Source organism: Hyaena hyaena, unplaced genomic scaffold (genome assembly GCF_003009895.1).
Source record: "Hyaena hyaena isolate Hyena2069 unplaced genomic scaffold, ASM300989v1 scaffold_927, whole genome shotgun sequence".
Lineage (NCBI taxonomy): Eukaryota > Metazoa > Chordata > Mammalia > Carnivora > Hyaenidae > Hyaena > Hyaena hyaena.
Window position 1 is genome coordinate 684,723 of NW_024081558.1, and position 13,047 is coordinate 697,769.

Below are 13,047 nucleotides of genomic sequence, written 5' to 3' on the forward strand. Positions count from 1 at the left end.
ATGCTCTCAGGCATCCTCTACCTCTGGTATCATTTTCTGAGCTTAGCCCTTTATTGCCAGTCGAATACCAGTTCCCAGATTCCTCAGAATTATTCCACTGAGGTGGAGGCTGATGATAATCACATGATCAACATTCATCTGCAGGTCTCCTACACTTACCTCTATCTGGCCTTCTATTTTGACCAGGATGTTGTGACTCTGGAGGGCACTGGACACTTCCTCGAGTTGGCCAAGGAGACTTGAGAGGGCACCCAGCCTCTTGACTACACAAAACCAGTGTGGTGGCCGTGCCCTCTTCCAGGACCTGTAGAGGTCATCCTAAAATGAACAGGATAAAACCCTGGATTCTTGCAGACTGCCATAGTCCTGGGGAAGAACCTGAACGAGGGCCTTTTGAATCTGCATGCCTTAGGTCCTGCCTGTGCAGACTCCCATCTCTGTAACTTCCTGGAAAGCCACTTCCTAGATGAGAAGGTGAAATTCATTATGACGATGATGACCACCTGACTAACCTCTGCAGGCTGGCTGGCTGACTCCTAAGCTGGGCTAGCAAGTATCTCTTTAAAAGGCTTACCCTCAAGTATGACCAGGAGCTTCTGGAGCCCCACAGACCTTGAGGGGTTCCTCTGGCACCCCCCTAGTGTCAAGGCTCCTGCCTGAGCCTCTCCCTGAAGCTACTAAACAGCTTTTCAGCCACCTTGGAGTCCTCTCCCAAGCCATGAACCAAACAGAAACAATAAAGCTCTTTGCAGCCCACACCAAAAATTTGTGTATAAGTGGACCCACATAGTTCAGCCCTGTGTTGTTCAACAGTCAACTGTATAGGTATACAATTTTTTTTTCTAAAAACTAACACCTGATATCAATAAAACACCTATTTTTAGTAAAATAGTATTTACTGAAATACTTAAAGATTATTTTTAAAGAGCAATGCTCCAGCAAACTCCAAATAAAATATACTGACTGATTATTAAGAATTTAAATGTAAGGATGCTCTACAAAGGAGTATCAAAGAGGTAATGATATGATTTTTAAAAATATTTTACAGTTTAAAATTATTCTCATTAAAATACTTTTAAAAGTTATTTTAATCACAAGTGCTGGGGTTCGTATAGCCTGGGAACATACTGTCTGATGGTTGAGACATATGTATTTGTTTGTATTATACTTTCTGAAACTGAATTTACTAGTAATTGTCCAGAATAATATTGTGTTTCAAATAGATGTGATGAGATATTTCTACACATCTCCCACAAGCCAAAAATAAAAAAAGGAATATATACTCTGTAATAGAAAGGAATAGAAAGGAGTCAAAGGAATTACTATGCCGATTACTACTCTGTTGACTCTCAGCTCCAAATCCACTCCTCTTTACTCTGATTTGTGATATTGGAGATAGACCCTGTAGCCATCTCTATTTTTCTGGCTTGGACAATATCAGTTTATGGCAACAGTAATGGAGGGACTCTGCCAATCTAGAACAGGAAAAAGGGACATACTCCTTCGTTCTTTCAATGTGCTCTTTTCTGGAAGGTAGGCTGTGCTGTAGAGTGATATGTGTATATGTGTTGTGGGAGTAAGTTTTTGCATGGCCAATAATAGCAATTCAGTGGCTCTCACAATTAAGCTTCATCTGTGTCCTTGGCCAATTTATTCTCTATTAAAGAGCTGTATGTTTCCATGACAGCCATGGCCTCTACTTGTATATCTGAATCGTGGGCTGGGGTATCCGTCCTGCCCTCAATTCTTTCCTTAATGATTTTCCTGCAAACAAAGTAGCTGTGTTCTTCACCTTGTAGAGTCCTTGTTTTTTTTTTTTTCTTTATTTTATTAGTTAACAATTCCTTATATTAATCTTTTCTGTTCAAATGACAGGTGTGGTTTTTGTTTCCTGAATGAACCCTGACATGTTAAATAATACATTTGATGTAAAAGCATACAGCTGAAATGCTATAAAGTAATGTTGTGAAATGCATTATAGTTTAAGGGATTTGTAAGAGATAATTCGAAAAGGGAATAATTGACACTTTTTAAAGTCAGGGAAATAAGGAAGACAATGTAAGTCAGAGACTGTTGGATACAGATATTGGAATGATCAGATAAAGAAGTTACAATAACTATGGTTAATATTTTAAATATTCTAAGGCAAAAGTAGACAATATGAAACATAGGATGGCTACTGTAAACAGTGAAATGGGAACTAAAATCATCAAAGAGAAATGTAGATGCAACACAGCTGAACACAGATCAGTGATGATGAAGATAGGTGAATAGAAACTTCTCAATGAAGTGAGATAATAATAATAATAGGCACATAATCTTCAAAATGAAGAAAAATAAAGACAAAGAGAAAATCTTTTTTTTTATTAATTTTTTTTTTACAAATAGTTTATTGTCAAATTAGTTTCCACATAACACTCAGTGCTCATCCCCAAAGTGCCCTCCTCCATGCCCATCCCCCCCTCCCCCCCACATCCATCAGTCCTCAGTTTTTGTCAGCATTCAAGAGTCTCTCATGGTTTGCCTCTCTCCCTTTCCCCCACCATTTCCGCCCTTCTTCTCCCCCTTGTTCCTCCGTCAAGTTCCTCCTAATCCTCCTATACGTGCAAACATATGATATTTGTCCTTCTCTGCCTGACTTATTTCGCTCAGCATAACACCCTCAAGGTCCATCCATGTTGCTACACATGGCCAGATTTCATTGTTTCTCATTGCCATGTAGTATTCCATGGTATAGATAAACCACATCTTCTTGATCCATTCATCTGTTGATGGACACTTAGGCTCTTTCCATGTTTTAGCTATTGTGGAGAGTGCTGCTATGAACATTGGGGTACATGTGCTCCTATGCCTCAGCATTTCTGTATCCCTTGGGTAAATTCCTAGCAGTGCTATTGCTGGGTCATAAGGGAGTTCTATTGTTAGTTTCCTGAGGAACCTCCACACTGTTTTCCAGAGGGGCTGTACCAGTTTACATTCCCACCAACAGTGTAGGAGGGTGCCCGTTTCTCCACATCCTCGCCAGCATCTAGAGTTCTCTGATTTGCTCATTTTAGCCACTCTGACTGGCGTGAGGTGGTATCTCAGTGTGGTTTTGATTTGTATTTCCCTGATGAGGAGGGATGCTGAGCATCGTTTCATGTGTCTGTTGGCCATCTGGATGTCCTCTTTGGAGAAGTGTCTGTTCATGTCTTCTGCCCATTTCTTCACTGGGTTGTTTGTTTTTCGGGCGTGTAGTTTGGTGAGTTCCTTATAGATTCTGGATATTAACCCTTTATCTGATATGTCATTTGCAACTATCTTTTCCCATTCCGTTGGTTGCCTATTAATTTTCTGGGTTGTTTCCTTGGCTGTGCAGAAGCTTTTAATCTTGATGAGGTCCCAACAGTTTATTTTTGCTCTTGATTCCCTTGCTTTTGGGGATGTGTCAAGTAAGAAGTTGCTGCGGTGGAGGTCAAGGAGGTTGTTTCCTGCTTTCTCCTCTAGGGTGTTGATAGTTTCCTGTCTCACGTTCAGGTCCTTTATCCATTTTGAGTTGATTTTTGTGCATGGTGTGAGAAAATGATCTAGTTTCATTCTTCTGCATGTTGCTGTCCAGTTCTCCCAACACCATCTGTTAAAAAGGCTGTCTTTTTTCCATTGGATATTCTTTCCTGCTTTGTCAAAGATCAGTTGGCTGTATACTTTTGGGTCCACTTCTGAGTTCTCAATTCTGTTCCATTGGTCTATGTGTCTGTTTTTGTGCCAATACCATACTGTCTTGAGGATGACAGCTTTGTAGTAGAGGCTGAAGTCTGGGATGGTGATACCTCCCGTTTTGGTTTTATTTTTCAGTATTACTTTGGCTATTCGGGGTCTTTTGTGGTTCCATACAAATTTTTGGATAGTTTGTTCTAGTTTTGAGAAGTATGCTGGTGCAATTTTGATTGGAATTGCATTGAATGTGTAGAGTGCTTTAGGTAGTAATGACATCTTAACTATATTTATTCTTCCTATCCATGAGCATGGAATGTTTTTCCATTTCTTTGTGTCTTCTTCAATTTCCTTCATAAGTTTTCTATAGTTTTCATCATACAGATCTCTTGTATCCTTGGTTAGGTTTATTCCGAGGTATTTTATGGTTTTTTGTGCAATTGTGAATGGGATCAGTTTCTTGATTTCTCTTTCTGTTGCTTCATTATTGGTGTATAAAAATGCAACCGATTTCTGTACGTTGATTTTGTACCCTGCAACTTGGCTGAATTCTTGGATCAGTTCTAGTAGGCTTCTGGTGGAGTCTGTCGGGTTTTCTATGTAGAGTATCATGTCATCTGCGAAGAGTGAAAGTTTGACTTCCTCTTTGCCAATTCTGATGCCTTTGATTTCCTTTTGTTGTCTGATGGCTGATGCTAGGACTTCCAGCACTATGTTAAACAACAGTGGTGAGAGTGGACATCCCTGTCGTGTTCCTGATCTCAGGGGGAAAGCTCTCAGTTTTTCCCCGTTGAGGATGATGTTAGCTGAAGGCTTCTCATAGATGGCTTTGATGATGTTTAAGTAGGTTCCTTCTATCCCAACTTTCTCGAGAGTCTTTATTAAGAAGGGATGCTGTATTTTGTCAAATGCTTTTTCTGCATCTATTGACAGGATCATATGGTTTTTATCTTTTCTTTTATTGATATGATTTATCACATTGATTGATTTGCGAATGTTGAACCAGCCCTGTAACCCAGGAATGAATCCCACTTGATCTTGGTGGATGATTCTGACAAAGAGAAAATCTTGAAGAAAACTAGTCATCTTAAAACAGTGGGACAAGGATAATAATAATTCATCATTAGACTTTTTCATCAGACTCCATGCAATCAAGTACAGTGAAATCATTAAAATGCTGAAAGAAAAAGCTACTAAATTAGAATTGTATATAGGGAAAAATTTGTAAGTGAAGAACAATGACTTTCAGAAAGAGAAACCTAGGGAATTTGTTGTCAGCCGGCCTGCTTTATAAAAAATATTAGAAGCCAATAATATCAACTGCTGGTGAGCATACAGAACAATAGGAACTTTTGTTCATTCCTGGTGGAAATGCAAAATGGTACACCCATTTTGGAAGACAGTTTAGCAGTTCCTTACAAAGCTAAATGTAATTTTACCAAACTACCTAGCAAAAGCACTTGAAGATTTGAAAACTTGTGTCTTCACGAAATTCTGCATGTGTGGCTTCATTCATGATTGCCAAAAGTTAGATACAATCAAGAAGTCTTTCAACAGGCAGAGAAACTGTGGTACATCTATAAAAGGGAATACGCTCCAGAGATAGCATGGAAAGAACTGTCAAGTCACCCCAAAACATGGATGAAACCTAAATGCAAACTGCAAAGTGAAAGAAGCCTGTATGAAAAGACTCCATACTTTATTTTTCAATTAAATGACATCCTACAAAAAGTACAACTATAGAGTATGTAGCATAGTGGTTTCAGAGAGTTAGGAGAAGGGGGACGAGTTGAACAAATAAGCATAGGTATTTATTAGGTCAGACAATTCTGTTTGATACTGGATACATGGTAATATACAGTTGTAAAAACCCACAGAACCTTAGATCACAAAGAATGAACCTTAATTATATGCGAATAATGAAAAAATAAATTAGGAGATTGGAGGAATCCTAGGAGAAATGCAGACTGTGATAAAAGAGTCCATATTACAATGTGTGGCATAACCTCATTGAAGGGGATGGAAAAAGAAAGGTACGCCGATATACATCCTTCTGGAAATGAGTGGGGACTCTAAGTTTAGGAACTATACATAATCACTGTACTGTATCCGGTAAAATTGTTTGTCACAAGGGTATGTGTTAATCACTCTGAAATCACTGTACATGTATAAGTGACTGAACAAATAAGAAAGTGGATGGCAGATGATGAGAGGGAGGTTTCTCACTGTTGTAATGAGAAGTTACAGATAAACAATTAGAGAAAGAGTCTAGATTCAACAATGTGGTACTTAGTGAAAATCAGAGATTTTGGTATGAGTTCATATTTACCTTAATATAGACATAGATGGATGTAGATATGCATATGTGTATATACACAGGTTAGTATACACACATACATGTCCTAGCTCTGCCTGTTGAGACACTAAAAGCAATGACACCTTTATGGCAACAAGTACACCTAGTACCTAGATCTCGATTCCCAATATTATACACTAATAAAAGGGACCAAGCCACTTTGGAGAAATGGCTGATTTTGAGGTTTAAGGCAGATGAGCCTGGAGCATCTTGTAGTATCAGAAAGTGAGTGCTAAAATCAAAACAAAACACAGTGATGGGATGTATCAAGGGGATATACGAGCCAACTGAAAGAGTCCCAGTGGCATATCTGGAACAATTTGATTCTGGGACTTCTTGTATCAGAAAGGAAGGAAGGACTTAAAAAAACAAAATGATTTGGGTATGTCAAAGGGACATAGAGTCAACTGAAAAGTTCCCAGTACCAAAACTAGAAAAATGAGCCACAAAAGTAATAACATACTATTGGATTATAACCCAAAGTATAAAATATTCATGAATCCATACAAATATAAGCAGATTATTGAATAAATGAAGAAGGAATGAATGGAGAGAATAGATAAATCTCACTTGCAGGAGAATTCCAAACAATTTATGGAGATATCTCTCCTTGTCTTAGTCCATTTGGGATACTATAACAAAATGTCACAGGCTGGATGACAGAAATTTATTTATTTTTAAATAACAGAAATTTATTTCTCATAGTTCTGGAGGTTTGAAATCTAAGATCAGGGTGCCAGCATGGTCGGGTGAGGGCCCTCTTCTGTGTTGCAGACTTCTCCTTTTATTCTCACATGGTGGAGGGTACTAGGGAGCCCTGTGTGATCTCAAGAGACTTAATCCCATTCATGAGGGATCAACCCTCATGACCTAAGGGAAACACTTCGCAAAGGCACCACCTACTAATGACATCATCTTTGAGGGTTAGGATTTCAACATATGAATTTTGGGGGGACACAAACATTTAGACTATAGCACCCTTCAACTCACTTCTTAAATGTGGCTACTTTTTAAAAATGAGTACAGTATGGAAATGGAGAAAAAAAAAGTAACATCGCAGCAGAGAAACTGGATAAACATTATGACAAGGTTAACATAATAAATAATAAATGACCTTAGTACCATGTACCTTTGATATAATGTGATGAGAATTGCACTTTACCTCTGTAGTCTTTTTCCCAAAGAAAAAGGGGTTTCATAACCCCTATGTAGCCATGAGAAAAACATTCAGCAAATCCAAATTGAAGAATATTCTACACATTGGCTGAAATGTGTACTTGAAATGCTTAAGGTCATCAAAAACAAAGACAGTCTGAAAAAGTGTCATAGCGAAGATGCAGCTAAGGAGATGTGACAATGAATACGTTATCCTGGTTGGAATCCTGGGATAGGAAAAGAACATTGGGTATAAAATAAGGAAGTCTGAGTAAAGTATTACCTGCAGGTGTAAGAACATATTAATATTAGACTATTAGTTGTGAAGACATAGCATAGTAATGTTGACAATAGGGGAAAACTGGGTGTGGGGTATTGCAGAACTCTAACATTCTTTCAACACTTCTTCCAAAACTATTCTGAAATTAAAAGTTTATTTAAAAATTCAATTTGCAGCCTAATAGCCTAAGGTTTTAATTAAATAGCAAAATTTTAGCTTGACCCTCTATTATAAATCTTAAATTACTAATTATTTCAATTAATGATTATGTTTTTGGGTCAGATTTTGACTAAAGGACATTAATTTCTTTTTGTAACACTTAGCAGGGCAAAGGATTTTACTGGCATTCAAAAGACAGGTGTGTATATCTGCTGCCAATTTGAAAATAAATTGGAATCTAACTGGTAGGATTGCTATTTAGGTGAGAATGTTACATGTAAAAATATCAGTAAAACATGATGTCAAAACTGACTTTACTTTCAATTTGAAAGTTGTCATTTAACAAATTAAGATACAGAAGACACACTTAAATTTGAATTTCAGATAAACAATGACTACATTTTTAGAATACATACATCCCAAATATCAAATGAGATACATGTACTCATACTAATTATTTTTTCATTTTTCTGAAACCCAGATATAACTGGGTCAGCTATTTTTTAAAATGTTTATTTATTCTCTGAGAGAGAGCACAAGCAGGGGAGGGGCAGCGAAAGGGAGACACAGAATTTGAAGCAGGCTCTAGGCTCTGAGTTGTCAGCACAGAGTCTGACACAGGGATTGAACTCACAAAGTGGAAGATCATGACCTGAGCTGGAGTGGGCGCTTAACTGACTGAGCCACCCAGGTGCTCCTGGGTCAGCTATGTTCTATCTGGCAACCCTATTTCAACTTAAAAAAAGTATTTAGGAAGAAGACAAATATGTTTGTTAACAGTAATAGAAATTTCCTGTAGATTGCTGTGCAATTTAAGTAGTGTGGTTACTAAGAAGGTTTGATTTAGAGATTGGACACTTAGATTTGAATTTCTCCTAATTCAGATTACCTAATTGTGTAACTTTGGACAAATTATGTATTACCTCTGTGCCTAACTTTCCTTTTCTGTAAATGGGTATAATAAAGGACTTGACATTCAGAAAACAGGTGTGCATACCTGTTGCAAACTTGAAAAAAAAGATTGAGTATTAAATCAGTTCAGTGCACTTAGAAACATGCTTGACACGTGGCAACAGATTAATAAATACTAATAGAACAACAGCATTGTGCTAGACTCCAATGTAGAATAAGCCTATGCCTGTCAGCTGAAACATTTCATTTCTTCACTCTTTATAGCCAACACTTATTTAGCAAATACTGTGTAATAGGCACTCTGCTATTATCCTCTCCTTTCTCAAAAACTGTATTTATTTATTTAAATATTGTCACTCTAAATGTTTATTTATTTTTGAGGGGTGGGGGAAGGCAGAGAGCAAGAGGGAGACAGAATCTGGAACAGGATCCAGACTCTGAGCTGTCAGCACAGACCCCACTCCGAGTTCGAACCTCTGAATGGTGAGATCATGACCTGAGCCGAAGTCGGTCGCTTAACAGACTGAGCCACCCAGGTGCCCCTCTCAGAAACTTTAAAAGACCATTATATTTGAGGGGCCTCTGGGTGGTAGTTGGTTAAGCGTCCGACTTTGGCTCAGGTCATGATCTCACGGCTTGTGGGTTGAAGCCCCGTGTAGGGCTCTGTGCTGACAGCTAGCTCAGAGCCTGGAGCCTGCTTCAGATTCTGTGTCTCCCTCTCTATCTGCTCCTCCCCTGCTCATGCTGTCTCTCTCTCTCTAAGAAATAAATAAAAACATTTTTAAAAAAGACAATTATATTTTAAATCTCCCCTCCTTATTCTGCATTTAGATTTTAGGCATACATTTTCTGATGAAAAGTATTTCCAGGAAAAAAAAGACACATTCTTTATAGGAATTCATGACAATGGCTTATTTTTGCTTTGAACCACATGATATTATCACTTTTGTAGATAAAATATAGTAATTTCACGTGGTTCCCAGTCATATCATTCAGTACATCTATATCTTTTATTTTTGTGGTATATCATAATTATTTGGTATATCATAACTACATTAGAGTGCTGAAGAAGAATGTTATTTTTACTGATTTTCATATGTTTGTTATTTGAAAATAATTTAATACAATTTTGTAGCTAAATAGGCTTTCAGATAGTCTTGCTATTTTATTTGTTGTCATGATATTATTATTATTAATTATTATTATATTATCACTTATCAATACTTGATTTTTTCTTTTTTTAAAATATTTGTATGTATTTTTGAGAGGCAGAGACAGACAGAGCACAAGCAGGTGAGGGGCAGAGACAGAGGGAGACACAGAATCGGAAGTAGGGTCCAGGCTCTGAGCTGTTAGCACAGAGCCTGACATGGGGCTTGAACCTATGAACCAAGAGATCATGACCTGAGTGAAGTCAGACGCTTAACCAACTGAGCCACCCAGGTGCCCCACTCAATATTTTCTTTGGGTGTAATTTATTTACAATGTATTAATCTTTTTGGAAATCATAGTTGATGAAAGTACAAAATTAAGGCAAAAATGGGAAATGTAAATAAAGATGTGAAACCTAGCTGGATTGTAAAAATTAATACCGATAACTTTTCATTTTACTGAGGAATGCACATATTGACTGTACTGAACCCATCAACCCACAGGGTACCTAGTGAGGCAGATAATAGAGTTTGTGTTTCATAGCTATGGCACAGAGATAAACCAACTTATCATAGGATGCCTTTACTTAGGGCAGAGATGGAATTTGAATTAAGTAGTTAGGTCAACTTGCACTTAAATTTATTTAAAATACATCAATAGTGCACTGTAATTTAAGACAGCCTTCAAAAAGAAACTGACAGCTGTGTGGCCAACAGATTTTTTGCAGTTAAAAGAACCACTTGGATGTGGAGTGTATAATTTGTATGTCTAGATATAGCTGTATGAAAATTTTATCAAAATGTACTGCTTAATAAGAAAGGGGCAGGAAAGGATTTACAAAATGCAAGGATATGTCCAGAACTCCCATGATATCCATCCTATGCTCAAATAATAAAGTCTGGAAACTTGCTTCCTGAAGTTTCCTGTACCAATCATGCTTCTAGAAGCCTTTTTTTTTCTTTCTTATATTGAGCTGAAATCTGTGTCTTTATACTTTTAGGATTGCTAGATAAAATACAAGATGTTCTTGCATTATTTGGTACAATAAAAATGATTTAATATTTATCTGAAGTTCTGATTTAACAGGGCTTTTTAAATTTTTATTTGCTAAATCTGGCCATCTTATATTTCTACCCTCTGGTTGAAGAACAGGAGAGCAACAGAGAACAAAGTCTACTTTTCTTACTTATGCTATTCATTCATCATTTATTCATCTATTCATTCATCTACCACTTATAGTGACCACAGTTTGTATCAGATCCTAAATGTAGAAATGGATATTAAAAGTCTCTCCCCTATAGTGAACAGGTTAAATAGTCATTAGCCAATATGATCAGTGCTATGGTTAAAGTACATCCAGAATTCTTAAAGGAGCTGCATGAAGAGACACTTGGCTCATGGGTGAGATTAGATGTCAAGAGGATGTCAAAGAGGGGAAAAAAGGTTTCTGACTAGAGCAGCTGTTGCTAGCGTAAACTGGAGTGTGAAGGCTTAAAATGAAAGGCAAGCTTGAATATCAAAGGGAGTAATTAAAAATAGAGCTACTATAGCAATTGTGCTCCTAGGTATTTATCCAAAGGATAAAAAAATGCTGATTCAAAGGGGCACATGTACCTCAATGTTTATAGCAGCGCTATCAACAATAGCCAAATTATGGAAAGAGCCCAAATGTCCACTGATTGATGAATGGATAAAGAAGCTGTGGTATATATTTATACACACACACACATACACACACACACACACACACACTGAATACTACACGGTGATGAAAAAGAATGAGATTTTGACATTTGCAACAATTTGGATAGAGCTAGAATGTATTATTCTAAGCAAAATAAGTCAATTAGAGAAAGATAAATATTGTATGATTTCATTTACATGTGGAATTTAAGAAACACAACAGATGAACCCAGGGTAAGGGAAGGAAAAATAAAATAAAATCATAAAGGGAGGCAAACCATAAGAGACTCTTAAATACAGGGAACAAACAGGGTTGCTGGAGGGGTGTTGCGTGGGGGGATGGGCTAAATGGGTGATGGGCATTATGGAGGGCATTTGTTGGGATGAGCACTGAGTATTATGTGTAAGTGATGAATCACTGGATTCCACTTTTGAAGTCATTATTACACTATATGTTAACTAATTAGGATTTAAATAAAAATTAACAAAAAATATTAGTTGCAATGTGGAACCTAAAACCCTATCAACAAACATTTCATATTTTGTTACATTAAAATCCACTGGTCTTCACAAAAAAATACAACGTATAAAAGTGTTTCAACAGCAATGAATTTACTTTCTGGTTGCCTTGTGTAAGGAGTAAAATATAGGCCCAGAATCTGTTGTTTGAAAACTGGTCCTACCAATTGGACAACTTACATGCTACTGATGTATCTCAATTCATTTATCTTTAAAATGGTAATAAATATAAAACTTATTTTAAAAAAAGGATTAATAATTTGCATGGGGATTGAAGTGAATGAAAGTGATATGCAAGTATTTAAAGGAAGCTTCTCCCACCCATGTTTTTCTTTTCCAGACTATTCAGTATTTAATTTCTTTTATTATTTAATTCCAGAACCTTTCCTTTCCTTCTAAAAGTACCCTCATTTGTCAAAAGTGCAGTTTTTAACTGGATGAAGTATCTCACATACCTGAAGTGCTTTAGATATATCTTTGAAATAGTGCTATTAACGTTAGTTTCTTAACCCCGCCCTGGATAACGCTATTGATCTAATGCACTAAGACCAACACTACATAGGGTACAAACATCCCACTTCTTATTCTAGACATGTTGCTGCTCTCATAATTTAGTTTTGTTTCTTACTGGGTTTCACAAGCATAAACTGTAATTGGTGGGATGAAAACTTCTTCCTCTTTGATTTAATACAATGTAAATTATGACCAGTTTTGAGATGAAACTCTCAAGGTCATTCTGTGGGGCAAGATTAAGCAGATATCTAGCAGCATGTGTCCATTGATTTACTGGATTTCTCAAACCTGGCACACATCAACCATCTGGAGTGCAGAGGCGAACTTCATGAATTTGTTCGCATTTGCTGTGTTTCTCTCATGGTGGAGCGCAAAGCCATAAAGAAATAGTTGGTGGCAGATTATAAGAAAGGGAGTGGGGTGAGTAAACCCAGTATATAGTGACAAGCAGCTTGCCAATAGCTCAGTAGTGGCTGGAAATTTATGATAGCATTAGTTATACACCATTAACTTTATCCTTGCTCACATTGGGAAGTAAAAGAAGGTAGAGTCATTGAATCCAGGGGGTTCACAGTAAACCCAAAATTGACCACCAGCTTCAGGCTGTTCAATACATCATCTGTGT

General features: G+C 37.2%; 1 pseudogene; it reads left to right on the forward strand.

Annotated features, from left to right (window-relative positions):
- Positions 1 to 533, forward strand: LOC120222915 (annotated as a pseudogene).
- Positions 534 to 13,047: the final 12,514 nt, after the last annotated feature.